Raw genomic sequence first — 13,347 nt, 5'->3', positions numbered from 1 at the left:
ACTGTTTTGCTAATCCTGTTTTATAAGCTCACTATTTATTTTCCAAGGCAACTGATGACAATTGTTTGAGAAAGTATATAAACTGATGGTAATCAGTTACTGAGCAAGGTGGGACTATCGACAAAAAAGACGCATCATATACAGGCGTACGCGGGAGCAACTAATTAACGAGCGCTCCTTCGGGAGCCTCGCAATGATCAGCGCCACTTGGCGTGCTCACAGCCATTCGCCACGTGTCGCGCTCTGGACGCTCCCTCCGGATTTATTTTTTTATTTTTAAGCACGCATTTTCGGCTTTTTAAAAGGTCTTTTTCCGGGTTTTTTTAACGTTTTGATTTTTTACAGGTCTTCCCTAGCTTTTCGGACAAAAAAATCGAAAAAAAAAATTTGCGCAAAAAAATGCATTTTTTCGCGAGAGTCACGATTTTGCTTTCGCGGGAGGCACGGCCGTGCCTCTTGGAAACGGAAAAAAACGTGCTTTCTATTTATTTATTTTTCGCGAGAGGCACGGTTTTGCTTCCGCGAGAGGCATGGTTGTGCTTTCGCGAGAGGCACGGGCGTGTCTCTTTCGAAAAGGGAAAAAACATGTTTTCTGTTTTATTTTCCTTTCGTGAGAGGCACGGTTTTGCTTCCGCCGGAGGCACGGTTGTGCTTTCGCGAGAGGCACGGGCATGCCTCTTTCGGAGAGGGGAAAAAACGAGTTTTCTGTTTTTTTTTCCTTCGCGAGAGGCACGGTTTTGCTTCCGCCAGAGGCACGGTTGTGCTTTCGCGAGAGGCGCGGGCGTACCTCTTTCGGAAAACACGTTTTTTTCCTTTAGGGTGCAATCTTAATCAATAACACATGATCTGTCTTTTTTCGTACCGGTGTAGATCTGTACTGTAAATCAACACCTCACCAAAACCACATCGGAGGTCTATAATCTCGCAACTCGCATGCACGCTTCGGCAAAACCTCGCACGGAAAATAAAAGGCAGATTTCTCATCTTATGCGGAGAGAGCGACGCACATCTTATGATTGACCACATTCAAACTCGTTGTAGTTGTGTTAGCATTAAGATCACCATCGGCGAGGGTTGGAAGGATCCACAACATAGATGTGATGCATGTGTAACTTTTGGGGTCTTAAATCATGATTATTGGATTAGGAGCGTGTGGTATTATTTTTCACTCTTGTTGCAATGCGCAGGTTCTTTTGCTAATGCCATGTTGAAATAAAAGATGTGGAACTATTGCGGTCTTGAGCCTTTGTTATTGGATTAGAGGCATGTTATATTTTCTTTTCTTCCATTGCAACGCACTGGCTCTTTTTCTAGTATCATGCTAACTTATCAATTGTCATCTTAATTTAAGAACAGATAGGTTAGAATGGACAATATCATCTTAATTTATCATATGCTTGAATAGCATGCTTTCCTACTCAAGCAATAAATTTGCTACCCAAAAAAAAACAATCAATTTGCCCTCGAATATCATGTCATGCTACCAAATATCATGTCATGCTTTCCTACTCAAACAACCAATTTGCTACCCCCCCCCCCCCCAAAGACAACCAATTTGCCCTCGAATATCATGTCATGCTTTCCTACTCAAGCAATCAAGTTGTCATATGCTCAAATCTCATGGTGCATTTTCAGTGGTTAAAACAATTCTAATCTAAGTCTCCCTTAAAAAATTTCTTCAAAAATTGATCTAAGGCTTGGGGGAGGGGGCAGCGCCCCCCTCCCCTCCCGGCCCCTTTCATAGCTCTGCCACTGTGCATTTTTCTCGAGGGAGAAGAGTCTCCACAGAACGTATTTGTAGAAAGTACACCAGCTCAAAAGAGAATATTATTATGCGATGAGAATTAACTTAACGTACTATAAGAATATTTCTCAGATTTGCCTATGCACAGCTAAAGAGGTTTCAGTTTTCCACACCTTCTATTAACTTGACAACTCTACATTTCAAGGCTGAGTCTTACTGCTAAGACACGCTGGATTAGCTCATGAGCAATTCCTTCATTCTAAGCCATGATGTCTGGCTTTTAACTTGCCTATAAGCTCTATTTTACAACGTCGAAATGCATGAATTACAGTGTGCAAGCAGTTGCCAGTATTCCATCTTACACGACCTGTTGGTTTAGTGCTCTGACGAGGCAAAGGCTCTAGCGGAGAAAACCGGGATGGAGTCCTCCACCGTCACCCTTTTCTGCCTCGGCAGCGACTAGGAGTCCATAAACAGAGAGGAGTCGTCCTATGTACTCCTGAATTGAAAATGGAGGTTGGAAATAGAGTACAAGATTAGTGTGTTGCGGTTTCAAGGAAGCTTATCAAGAAACTCCACCTTGAGTGACTTCTGACCAAGGTTTTGGTTACCGGTCGAAATTTCTGTTTGAGAGGTCTCTAGTTCGAATGTTCGTTCATTCACTTATTTTAATTCAAAATTAAACTATAAAATTTGTTTGAAATATTGTCTGTATTTCTTGGTAACCGAGGTAACCACGTTTACCAGCCCCCCTCGATAAAATTGCCTCATTCGGTAACCAAAACCTTGCTTGTGACTAGGTACACTGATTTCTGATGGAAAAAGTCCAAAATAAACTTAAAGTTATAGATGAAAGCTAAATCAAACCCTAAACTTTGAATCCCGGAAATTGGCACTCTGAACTTGTAATCCCGGTCTATATTGGACCTTATACCAGTTTGGCACACCGGGAATAATACAATCCGACCGGGATTACCAGTTACTCTCGCGGACAAGAATTTGGGCCGGCCCACTATAACACAAAAATAATTCGTGAGATTTAAAAAATGTCCGCACATTTCTAAAATTGTTCAAAAGTTAAAAATGTTCCTGTTTTCTATTTTTTGCACAAAAAATGTTCAGAATTCCAACATTTTTTCACATGCTTTGGAAAATGTTTCATATTTTCAAAATTGTGTCACATTTTCAAAATATTTTTTTGGAATTTCGTAAATTATTTCATAAATAATCTATTTATTTATTTTTCGGATTGATGGCATTGGACGCGAAGCGAGGTTTTTTGTCCTCAACATGCAACGTAAAAATTGTATATTTCTTTTTCTTAACGGGCAACGTAATAATTCCACTCAGAGGCCCGGAATATTTAATCAGAAACCAAACCATCGTACTTTGAAAATATTTTTTAGGGGCAAACAAGTATTGAAACGTATTTATTTATGAAATCTTTGAACATTTTATAAAGTGCGAGCACTTTTTAAAAAATTTAATACTTTTAAAAATCAACAACTTTGAAAAAGCAAACACCTTTATAAACACTTTTTTGAAACCTGACCAAAATTTTAAAGTGCAAACATTTTTTGAAACATAATTTTTTTCTGCAACCTGAACAAAATTTTAAAGTGTGATCACTTTTTGATGCATAAACATTTTCTTGTATAAAATGTAAAACATGTATTTGGAAAAATATTACCTTGTATTAAAAAAGTTTTGGAAACATTTAATTTTAAAATGTACATAATGTATTTGAAAATATTAGAAGTTTATCAAAAATATTTAATGTGTGCGTTAAAATGTACATTGGGTACTGAGAAAAATTAGACATGTGTAAAAATTAAAAAATAAAAGAAAACGAAAAAGAAAGAAACTAAGAAAAACCAGATTAGTGCGTGCGTGGGAGACTGTGCTACTGGATCGGCCCAATTCAGCAAATCCCGGCTATGTCCTGACAAGGTTTAAAATAGATCGGGATTAGAGAGTTTGGTGTGCTCATTTTAGGGATTGAGAGTTTGGGGTTTGATTTAATTTTCGCCTACAAACTAAAGGTTTGTTTTGGAATTTTTCCATTTCTGACTGAAAGGAAAGTTTACAATTTCGGAATTGACCCGTGTTTTGAATTAGAGAGCGCTTGCGTCTGTACTGTGTTTTAAAAAAAAATAGGGTAGATCTGAATACAAAAACACATAGGGAGAAAGCTACCGCCCAACGCACCAACTTCCTCTCCTCTACAAAACTCGGGGACGGTGGAGTCTCTAGAACCGATCACCAGTTCACCACTGAAGCTCTACTTGCAAATTGCAATGGCAACGCTCCTGCTTGCTTTCTTCATCGCCGGCGCGCTTCTCGCCTCTGGCACGGCCGGCGCCGGACTTCCGGGGATGGAGTCGCGCTTCGCCGCCGCCTCCACCTCGTCCCCGGCACCACCAGCTCCAACCTGGGATAATCTTGCTGATTGTCGTGCCGGCCATCGCGGGGGCTTTCCTGGTCGCCTACCTGCTCTTCGCGCTGTACAAGAAGCTCGTCACCACCGTCCAGGAGCAGCCGGCGGCCGCACCAGGCGCCGGGGAAATAGTCGTCCGCATGGCGCCCGTCGACGTCCGCGCGTGATCACCCGCCCGCGCCTGTTGCCTGCTGAAATGTGGAAGAAATCTATATTTGAAATTTGAAAATACTTTGTATGTATCTAGCTGAAGGAAGAAACTCTGATTATATATACACGAGCATGATTCATGAGGGTGAACAATCTCTGATAGCTCAGTTTGTTTAGAGTTATGTATGATCTCTGTCTAGCACAGTACATCTTTGCGTGAAGATGTCAGCTCCTATCTGAAATGTTTGAACAACGTGGTTCAGTCAGAAGATGTCTTCTTGTAAGGAAGAACCAAATAATTACAAGAACATTACATTTCGGTACACCCATTGTGCAAAGACTGCTTGCACAATTATCCTTGGGTAACTTTAAATGTCCCTTGATCTAATAATACGTAGAATGTTACGAATGCACCTTTCATGTTCTAACCAGGCAGGCCATACATCCTCTTTTGAAGTTTCAAATCCTAACATATAGCCAGGTGATAAGCACATTTCATATATATAATTTGGGCACACAAATTCATCATTTATTGAGATATGTCCATCTGTTATTGCTTAGAATTTTCTAATATTTGAATGATATTCGCGAAAGAGCTCGTGACTAGTTATTTGTTTATTTTGCAGAAAAGTGCAACTAGACACTATAAAACTCAACATTCTTACAAAGAGGCCAAACAAAACAAGATAATGGAAAGAAAGAAAGGAGGTATCTGAGTTGATAGAAGATTAAAGCTTCAAGGGCCAAACAAAGGGCGTGTTCGGCAACCATCTAGCTTCACAAAACTTCACGTATCTAGCTTTTCTTTACAGCTTCCCACTCCACGCAGCGAGAGAAATCTGTTCGGTAGGGTCCCTAGTTTCTTGCATCGCTAGGGCCTGTTTTAGCGCCATAATGGGCTGGCTGGGCGGCTGAAACCAGCCCATTGCTAGGGCTTGTTTTAGCGCCATAATGGGCTGGCTGGATCGGCCGGAACCAGCCCAGGTCGGCCAGTCTGTGTACGAGAAAGGGAAAACTGTACCGATTCGAGGGGGAGACGGTCGTGTAGTTCTGTTTCGAACAAAAACGTTTTCTTTCGCAGGGGCAACTCGGGAGCAACTAATTAACGAGCACTCCTTCGGGAGCCTCGCAACGATCAGCGCCACTTGGCGCGCTCACAGTCATTCGTCACGTGTCGCGCTCTGGACGCTCCCTCCGGATTTTGTATTTTTTTATTTTTACACACGCGTTTTTGGCTTTTTAAATGGTTTTTTTCTGTTTGTTTTTTACGTTTTGGTTTTTTACCGGTCTTTCCTAGCTTTTCAAAAAAATGCAATTTTTTTTCGCGAGAGTCATGATTTTGTTTTCACGAGAGGCACGGTTGTGCTTTCGCGAGAGGCACGGCCGTGCCTCTGGGAAACGAAAAAAAAACGTGTTTTCTATTTATTATTTATTTCGCGAGAGGCACGGTTTTGCTTCTGCGAGAGGCACGGTTGTGCTTTCGCGAGAGGCACGGGCGTGCCTCTTTCGGAAAGGAAAAAAACATGTTTTCTATTTATTTTTCTTTTGTGAGAGGCACGGTTGTGCTTTCGCGAGAGGCATGGGCGTACCTCTTTCGGAAAGGGAAAAAACGTGTTTTCTGTTTTTTTTCGCGAGAGGCACGGTTTTGCTTCCGCTAGAGACACGGTTGCATGCCTTTTTTAGAAAGGAAAAAAAACGTGTTTTTTGTTTTTTTTTCTTTCGCGAGAGGCACGGTTTTGCTTCCGCCAGAGGCACGGTTGTGCTTTCGCGATAGGCACGGGCGTGCCTCTTTCGAAAAAGGGAAAAAAACGCGTTTTCTGCTTTTTTCGTGAGAGGCACGGTTTTGTTTCCGCGAGAGGCACGGTTGTGATTTCGTCAGAGGCACGGGCGTGCCTCTTTCGAAAAGGGAAAAACCCGTGTTCCCGGTTCGGTTTTTCGTCGGTTTGTTTCGTCCGGTTTTTTTGTAAAAAAAAGTTCGTCAAAATCTATCAATGCCAAAGATGCGCGCGCTGCCGCGCCGGTCAGCCTTCATTGATGCCTCACGGGCAGCGCAGTGAAGTCCGGGCGACGCGCGTCCCCTCGCCCGCCACGCCTCCGGCCACGCGTAACGCGCCGGCCAAGCCTACCGCGCGGCGCCTTCGCCTATATAAGCCGAGAACCAGCGCGCCGGAGATACGCACACACACTACACCGCCGACGCGCCCACTTCTCCCTCTTCCTCCTCTCGCCGTCTCCAGCTCAGAAGGATGGCCGAGCGCTTCCCAGGCGACGACGCGGCGGCGAATGGTTTCGGGCGCCGCCATCTGCACGAGGACGAGGCTCGCCTCCTCTTCGAGGCCGAGTACCTGGCCCCGCCGGACATGCGGGTGCCCGGGGCGTGGAGGATCGGCGCCGGCGGCGTGCCGATGCCACCACCACTCACCGGGGCGGCGCGGCGTGCGGAGATCGCACGCATCCGCGCGTCCCTGCCGCCGGCGGCGAGGGAAGGCCCGCGGTACACCCCCGCAGCCCGCTCTGGGAGTCCTATTTCCGCCGCCGACACGCCGAGCAGCTCGAGGCGATGAACGGCGTCGTGCCCTCCGGCAGGCAACTCCGAGGGGCGGCACTGGTGGTGGGGCGTACCCGGCCGCACGTTGGAGGTCGTCCTTGAGTACATCGAGGGCGGCAACACGCCGCGCCTCGAGTACCCCGCTCCCCCGACCTTCTCAAGCCGCCGTGGGAGCTCCTGGACGCCGAGGCGTATGGAGCGGCCCGACGCGTCCTCCTCCTCGTCCGGCCGCTCGTCGGGCTCTTCCTGCCTCCACCCTGTCAAGCCGGAGCCCCAGGACACGCCGATCAGCACGCGCACCCGCAGCTCCGGCGTCCGCATCGGCGACTCCACCCCCCATCCGTCCGCTTCATCCTCATCGAGTCCAAGCCGGAGATCAACCTCCCAACGGAGTACGAGGAGATAGCCCGGCGCGGCTTCTCCGACGAGGACGCCCTGCACTAGGCGCGGGATGACTACCTCCGCGACGAGATGGTCCGGCATCGCCGGGCCCTGGAGGAGATCGAAGCCCGCAAGCGCGGGTGCGAGGACGAGCACGGCATTGTCATCCTCGACAGCGACGGCGGCGGTGACTACACGCGGTTCTACAACCTCCTTGGCATGTAGAACTGCGAGGGCGGGCGGCGGGGAGCGGCGATGCAGACGGCGAGGAGCGGCGATGGAGACGGCGAGTGGCGGCCCCTAATAGTTTTTTCTTTTTTAAAAAAAATATGTTCAAGTTTGAACGAACTCGCCGAAGTTTACAATGAATTTGCGCCGTGTTTGTGCCGTGTTTAAAATTTTTAAAATAACATGGGCGCCGCGACTGGGGGGCATCACGCCCCCAGCGCGCGGGTTAGCGCCGGTGCGTCTCCAGAGAACGATTTTTAGCCCCTCCTGAGGGGCCAACGGCTGAAGATGCTCTTACCGCTACCGTGCACAAGAACTTATAGGTGTGCTGCAGAACAACTATAGGACGGAGAGGCATATGAGCAGTTAAGGAACAACACTATGAGTGAATGACAGAGCAGATCCATGTCGCCGTACACCTCATGCTTCCAAATGTCAAGTCAAGGTGCTCAACAACCTTTTTAGTTTCAAGGTCAACCTGAGCACTTATCTCGGTGGCAGACTTACTTTTTCTTTTGAAAAAAGTATAATTGGGGTGGTATTATGCCATTAAGGATGGTCAAGTCCTTCGGGAGTAGGAATTATGAAAAGAGATCCAAATGGATTATAAAATTCTTACATTTTTCCTTCGAAAGTGAGATAAAAGAGAAATTTCCTCTATTTTTTTCTTTGAACCAAATGAATGAGTAGTGCGACTACAGGAACTTCTCCTCCTGTAACTTCCCTCTAAACCAAACAAGACCTTATTGTACTACATAGAAGCTTGACACAGCAAAATGAGCCAATCAAGAAACACGTGGGATACTGCAACACGATTTTAGTTTTGGGGGAAATCTAACAACAGAACAGCAAGCGAAAAAATAGGCTGGGAAGGAGTAGGATGTCTACTCCTAATGGATCAGTTGGTGAATAGTCCGTCGGTTATTTTTTGCTGGGTTTTTTTTCGTCTCATCATTTTCGTTGGTTTTATTTCGTCTCCCTCTCACCTGCCTTTTCGCTTCACCACCCACATAAACCCATCAGATTAGTTACCATATAAAAAATAAATCACAATCAATCAAGTATTGATGGGATATTTTCTTATATTGATGTGATTTTCCCTTTCTTACCATCAATCATCTCTACTGCCTAAAAAAATGCGTAGCTTTCCTTTTCCTGCCAACCGACCGTGTCCCGTCTCCCTACGTCCGCCCTCGTTGCTCTGCCTCCCGCACGAAAAAAAACCTCTCGTTTGACCTCCCCCAAACCCTGCACGAAGGAAAAACCCAGCCGCCTGCTTCCTCTCCTCTCAACCGCTCCATACGTCCAGATCGCAGCCCAATCCCCATCCTCCTCTCACGTCATGGCGGCCGATGGACTGCCGCCACCACCCTCCTACTCTCTCGCCACCGCCGTCGCCACCAATCCCGACGAAGGCGCCGTTGTTGCTATGTCGCCTCCTTTCCCATCCAAGCCTAACCATGGCAACGACGCCCTCTCATGTGTCTCGCGGTGAGGTTTGGGGAGGCGCGACCACAATCCAGTAGGGATCTCACCGCGGACCCGTCCGCTGGGATGGGTGTTGCCTCCGTTGCGAATGGGATCGAAGGGAGGGACTACTTCATCGTCAAGGTCGGCGAGGTAGCGGCCGATTGGGAGCCCGATTGTGAACATGGGAGTTCGTCCCCATGGAGGCGGCGGCCGTGGAGATTGGATGTGAAGCAACCCCACTTGCCGGTGGTGGAGGCTTGCCGTCCATGTGCTCTTTTCTTCTCCCGGTATCCCCATTCCTTGCCTCACATTACAAAAGCAAGCATGAATGAGAGCAGGGGCTGATTTTCATCAATTCATTTCTCATATTTTTAGTTGCTTTTTTGAGATTATACAAGATGCTCCCGATCTGTTTTGTCAAATTACTTGGATCGTTTTATGGAATTGACAGCCATCATATTTTTCACCTCATGTTATTTCTTAATCCTTGTCCCACTAGGCATCCACTACATGTTTGGTAATGACGTGATGTTGAGGCGGCTAGGAGAAGCTCAGCAGCCAGATCAAGGGCTATCGAGATGGATCTGGGAGCCAAGCAGTAGTTCTTCTGTTAAATTTTGGTTATTATCTTTTCTATTGTTACGATTGTGGGATGGTTGATTTTGACTCGGTGTAACATTTGCATTTGTTTCCCCAGCTTGTTGGCGTAGATGCGTGGCACTGCAGCAACTAATTAAGAGCGAGGGCAGTGCACATCAGAGCTACGCTGAATGTAGCGAGCCAACCACGAATTGGGTATGTTTACACGAGGGATGGGAGAGGAGAGGAACATTAACATTTTTCATGATTTGGATGAAAATTCCAGTTCGTAGTTTCTCCGTACGTGGCAATACACTAGCGGTACTCATGGGCTTAGGATGAAAGTAGCGCCAGCAGAATCGGTAGGTTGGATGGGAAGGCGGTTGTTGCCCTTGTCCCTTGGTGCTAGCCTACCGTGGCGGCCTCACTAACTTGCTCATTGAGAATACGAGTTCGTGGGGTCGCGAGTTGCTGCAGATTTGTTTTTATCATTTTTTACAATATTTATTGATGTATCCCTAACTCATCGAGTCATTTTTAGCTTTGATTTCCCATATACGCCAGCCTAAATATTCCATGGTCAGAATATTGAACTCTTAAAGTTAATTCCCTTAGTTCTGGTGGCAAATATAATACACATAATCCATATTGTTATGCACTAGCGCGTGTGTGTGAAATAGATGAATTATGGTCCCGTACCCAATAAGATGGATATGTGTGTGTTAGAGAGAGTGAGAGGGGGAGAGAGAGTGAGGAAGAGGGAGGGAGAGAGTGTGTGTGAGGATTTGATGGTAAAAAATGTCGTCAATGTCGTAATATTGAACTCTTAAAGTTAATGTGGCCCCGTTGCAACGCATGGGCGTTCTTCTAGTATATGTGAAGGGAAAGTATATTTCTCGTCCCTAAATTTTTTTGGAGGTATAGAAATGGTATCTCAACTCCAAAACTGGTAAAACTTGGTCCCTAAACTTCTCAAACCAGATTAGTTTAGTCCATCAACTATGCTGACTTGGCATGATTTTGACATTTGGATGCCCACATGGCAATTTTCTTCTTCCCTCCCAGTTTAACTCAGCTAGGCATTTCATCGAGTAGCTGGCGCGCGTCCAGAAACAGAAGAAGGAGATAGGCGTGGAGCTCTATTGTGACTCGCGGCAGCGCCCGCAGAGGGTGCAGGCGACCGGGGAGCTGCAGCACGGCGAGGCTCACCGTCGCTGGTGACGCACGCACACACTCGCGCATCATCACACCAACACACACACCGGTGGCGGTTGCTCTGCCATGCGTCCGTGTGTCCATGGCGCGAGCTCAGAGTCGGTTCGAGCGCGACGTCATCAACCCAACACGCACGGACGCTCGTGTGAAAGAGAACGCCGACCGTGTCCGAACGCGGCCTCGGTGGAGCTTGTGCGTGACCAACGGCACGACCAACGCCGTCAACAGAGGTGCGTGTCCGAGCTACTCCTCGGCTCCTCATGCTCGGGCCCCCCGTTCAGCAGGTCGGCGGCGGTACGCCGGGCGCAGGCTGCAGCTCGACGGGTGGGTGTGCGGGTTCACGCCCCACGGTGCGTAGTCCACGCGGGACATGGAGACGCCGAGCGTGTTGAGCCCCGGGAGCTTCTCCACGTTCGCCGCCGGCACCGCGGAGACGACCGGGTTGCCGGTGTTTACAGGGAGTGCCAGCGCGGAGGAGAAGAAGGCGTCCGGTCCTCTTGCACAGTGCGTACATACATACAGTACATGCATGCATTACTCGCTATTCAGGCATGATCTATTCATGTGCGAAGCATGGACGGAAGAGCTAGCACAGCTATTCATGTGCAGCTCGACGCCACTCCCTGGGTCGCTGTGCTCATCGCGCTGCTCGAGCGCTCCACCTCCGCTGCATGACAGTCATCGACGACACCGTCGCCATTCTCATCCGAGCTCGCCACGCCTGGGTTGGATTTGCGGCCAGTTTGGAAGAAAAAATGATGTGGACTATGACATGGCGGTCAAACCCAGGTGACGTGACAAGTTTTGGTCAAAACCGTGTGCACGTCGGACGAAAACCACCCGAAGCGATTGAAGGGACTGAACTAATCCGGTTTAAGAAGTTGAGGGACTAAGGTTACGGGTTTTGAAGTTGAGGGACCATTTCTGTACTTTCGAGAAAATTTAAGGACGGAAAATATACTTTTTCCATATGTAAATCATCCTACAATTCTTGAGCTTTCTTCTCAGGTTCCACGTTGACATCATTGTTCCACATGTTAGGAATAGTCTAGAGAGTTCTATATATTCTGTAGTACTCGGTTTGGTTGAGATAAAACCAGAACCGAATCCTGCCTAGAGTTGTTTAGATTCATTCTTATCTCTTTATTTTCTTGTATCCCAAGTCTGTAATGATACTTTGTATACGCCTCGATCAGGGCTTGCTGATCCTATATAAACACGAAACCAGCGGCCTACTACGGTAGGTAAACACGCTTCCTTATTTCACATGGTAACCAGAGCTTCCCTTCCAAAACACATCTAGCCTTTCCTTCCCAGCCGCCATGTCTTCCTCCTCATCCCACGCCACGGCCAATCCCCTCAACAACCAAATCACCGAGAAGCTTACCCGTGAAAACTTCCTTCTGTGGAAGACCCAACTCCTTCCCCAGATACGTGGATCCTCCCTCTTTGGATACCTAGATGGATCCATCGACGAGCCTGAGAAAACCATCACCACCACCGACAAAGATGGCAAGGCTACGAGCATCCCCAACCCGGCGCACGCGGCCTGGGTTACCCAGGACCAGCAAGTGCTCGCCTACCTCCTGACCTCGATCACGTGGGAGGTACTAACGCAGATGGTCGCCGTGGAGATGGCGCACGCGGCATGGACCGCTCTGACGAACATGTTTTCGTCACACTCCCGCTCCCGCATCAAAAACCTTCGGATCTCCCTCTCCAACGCCGAGAAGGGGACCCAGTAAGTCGCGGTCTACTTCGCCAAGATGAGATCGTTCGCTGATGAGCTGGCGGCTGCTGGCAAACCACTTGGCGAAGATGAACTGATCTCATACATCCTGGCCGGCCTCGACCTAGAATACAACCCCCTGGTATCTGCTCTTGATGCTCGTACTGAACCACTTACGCTAGATGCATTGTACTCCCAGATGGCGAACTTTGATCAGCGCGTCGAGCTTCTTCAAGCCTCTGGCAAAGGCGGCTTCAGATCTTCAGCCAACGCCGCCACTCGCGGGCGTGGTCAACAGCGTGGTCGTGGCATGTCCCGTGGCCGTGGTGGCGGCCGCGGTGGACATGGCCGCGGCTCTGGTGGTGCCTCTCCTGGCTACAACAACAACAGGGGGGCGCCCAGGACCAGGAGGACCGGCTGGTGGGGGCTTCCGCAACGACAATCGCCCACACTGCCAAATATGCAGCAAGCCAGGCCACGTTGCCATGGACTGCTGGTACCGGTTCACGGAAGACTATCTTCCAGAAGAGAAGGTGGCCGGATCTGCAGCAAGCTCATCATATGGGGTAGACACAAATTGGTACGCCGACAGTGGCGCTACTAATCACATCACGGGTGAACTCGAGAAGTTAACCACCCGTGACAAGTACCACGGAGGTGATCAGGTCCACACTGCTGATGGTACAGGTATGAATATTAGTCATGTTGGAAATTCCATTATCAGAACCCAAAATCAAGATCTCCATCTAAACAAAATTCTACATATTCCTACTGCCTCACAAAATCTCCTTTACGTTCATGGTCTTACCCTTGACAATCATGTTTACATTGAGTTTTGGCCTTATTTCTTTTTTATTAAGGATCAG

At 47.9% G+C, this 13,347-nt stretch overlaps 1 pseudogene; it reads left to right on the top strand.

Annotated features, from left to right (window-relative positions):
- Positions 1 to 12,557: 12,557 nt before the first annotated feature.
- On the top strand, positions 12,558 to 12,696 carry LOC123095326 (uncharacterized; annotated as a pseudogene).
- The last annotated feature ends 651 nt before the right edge of the window (positions 12,697 to 13,347 follow it).

The sequence above is a fragment of the Triticum aestivum genome, chromosome 4B (assembly GCF_018294505.1).
Source record: "Triticum aestivum cultivar Chinese Spring chromosome 4B, IWGSC CS RefSeq v2.1, whole genome shotgun sequence".
Lineage (NCBI taxonomy): Eukaryota > Viridiplantae > Streptophyta > Magnoliopsida > Poales > Poaceae > Triticum > Triticum aestivum.
This window is presented reverse-complemented; position numbering and strand designations above follow the sequence as displayed.